This window comes from Sinocyclocheilus anshuiensis, unplaced genomic scaffold (assembly GCF_001515605.1).
Source record: "Sinocyclocheilus anshuiensis isolate Anshui unplaced genomic scaffold, SAMN03320099.WGS_v1.1 scaffold1935, whole genome shotgun sequence".
NCBI classification, from domain to species: Eukaryota; Metazoa; Chordata; class Actinopteri; order Cypriniformes; family Cyprinidae; genus Sinocyclocheilus; species Sinocyclocheilus anshuiensis.
The window spans coordinates 54190-56689 of record NW_015552667.1 but is presented as its reverse complement, the minus strand read 5'-3'; positions in this window follow the sequence as shown (position 1 = coordinate 56689).

Below are 2500 nucleotides of genomic sequence, written 5' to 3'. Positions count from 1 at the left end.
AACCCTCCTCGAAACGCGATTGGACTAGTTTTATTGCGAAAACCTGGCAACCCTGTTCATAGGCGCCACCTGCTGTTTCGTGCAGATGTTTTATGTAGCAAATAAATAAATAACACCTAAAGTCAGACCATTCTGTTTTTGTTTTAAATCCTGAAATTAATCTAAATCAAATCAAAAACAACTGCCCGTGCAGATCATGATTAAATTGCAGTGGCTAGATATTTTTGTTTAAAGCCAGTTTGTTTGTTATAAAGCAAATAGCCAATAAATAAATTTGCTTAAAAATCAGTATCAGTATCAGAATCTAATTTGCTAGTTGAAAAAAAGAAAAGAAAATCTGAATTCTGAATCAGCTATGATCGGGCGCATCACTAATTAACATACTAAATAAAAGGCCTCAAATTTGAAGTACAATCTGGGATGTCTTTTTCTATCAATTCTTCAATAGGTAGATCTTGTCTTTCATAAAGGCCGAGGTCAGGGATCTTGGGCCTAAAAAGTTTGGTGACCACTGCTTTAACGCCTCCGCCAACATCACCTGTATTTAAAAGCTGAGAAATGTGAATTCCACAAATCCACCATCCACTTCCTGGGCTACATCGTCACCCCTACAGGAGTACAGATGGACCAGAGGAAGGTGGAGGCGGTTCGGAATTGGCCACAACCCACTACCATTAAGGAGATGCAGAGGTTCCTGGGGTTCGCCAATTTCTATCGCCGCTTTATCGCCCACTACAGCCAGTGGGCAGCACCACTCACCTCTGTCCTCTGCCGGAAGCCCAAAATCCTCACCTGGACCCCAGAAGCACACCGGGCCTTCCTCCATCTCAAAACCGCCTTCTGTACGGCCCCGGCTCTTTCACACCCAAACCCCAATTTCCGCTTCGTGGTCGAGGTGGACGCGGTGACCCTGGGAGTGGGCGCCGTTCTCTCCCAATGGAAGGGTGAACCCCCGTACTCCATCCCTGCGCGTACTTCTCACGGAAATTATCCCCGGCGGAGCAGAACTACGACGTGGGGAATCGGGAGTTGCTGGCTATCAAGCTCGCCTTGGAAGAGTGGCGGCATTGGTTGGAGGGCGCCAAACAGCCATTCCAGGTGATTACAGTCGACAAGAACTTACAGTACCTGCGAGAAGCCAAGCGTCATAATCCGAAACAGGCCCACTGGGCGCTATTCTTTACTCGATTCCACTTTGAGGTCACTTACCGTCTGGGGAGTAAGAACGTCAAAGCGGACGCACTCTCCCGCCTACACCAGCCTGATCCAACCCCGGAAGAACCAGAGCCCACCCTGCCACTCTCAGTCTTCATGGCTCCCATTCGGTGGGCACTCGACGACCAAATCCATGCCGCCACTCTCACTGAACCTGCTCCGCTGGGAGGTCCAGAAGGGAAGAGTTACATCCCGTCCACCCTGCGTCTGACCCTTCTGGACTCCGTCCACACCTCTCCGGGATCCGGGCACCCAGGTAGCCACCGAACGCTCTCGCTCCTCCAGAACCGTTACTGGTGGCCCAACATGGCCCAAGATGTTGCCTGCTACGTCAAGGGATGTCCGGTCTGTGCCATCTCCACCATGCCACGTCGTCTGCCGGAGGGTAAACTGGTCCCATTACCCATCCCTCACCGGCCCTGGTCCCACCTGGGGGTGGACTTTGCCACCGACCTCCCTCCCTCAAATGGATTCACGACCATCCTAGTAGCCGTAGACCGGTTCTCCAAATCCTGCAAATTAATCCCACTACGAGGATTACCTACCGCCCTGGAAACAACCGAAGCCCTCTTCCAACACGTATTCAGGAACTTCGGTCTTCTGGAAGACATAGTTTCCGACAGGGACCCCAATTCATCTCCAGGGTCTGGCGAGGGTTTTTCCGCCTCCTGGGAGTATCGGTCAGTTTATCCTCCGGATACCACCCGCAGACCAACGGCCAGACCGAACGTAAGATCCAGGAAATCGGACGATATCTTCGGGCCTACTGTCATGAACATCATGACAGCTGGAGCCAGTATCTACCCTGGGCAGAATACACCCAGAATTCCCTGCGCCAGGAAGCCACCGGACTAACTCCATTTCAATGTGTCCTTGGATACCAGCCGCCACTGTTTCCCTGGACCGAGGAGCATTCAGAAGGCCCAGCGGTAGACTACTGGTTCCGGGACAGCGAGAGGATATGGGACTCAGCTCATGTCCATCTCCAGCGGGCAGTCCGGAGGTACAAGGTCAATGCAGACGCTCGTCGTGCCGACAATCCCGTCTATCAACCCGGGGATCACGTCTGGTTGTCCACTCGGGATATTCGCCTCCGGCGGCCAAGCAGGAAGCTGAGTCCCCGGTACATAGGTCCTTTCCCAGTAGCACGGTGCATCAACGAAGTCACTTACCAGCTACACCTGCCAGACCATTACCGGATCTCACCCACCTTCCACGTTTCCCTGCTAAAACCTTTCACTAATCCTCTCCTCCCTCCCTCCACAGAGCATGAGGTACCCCCCCC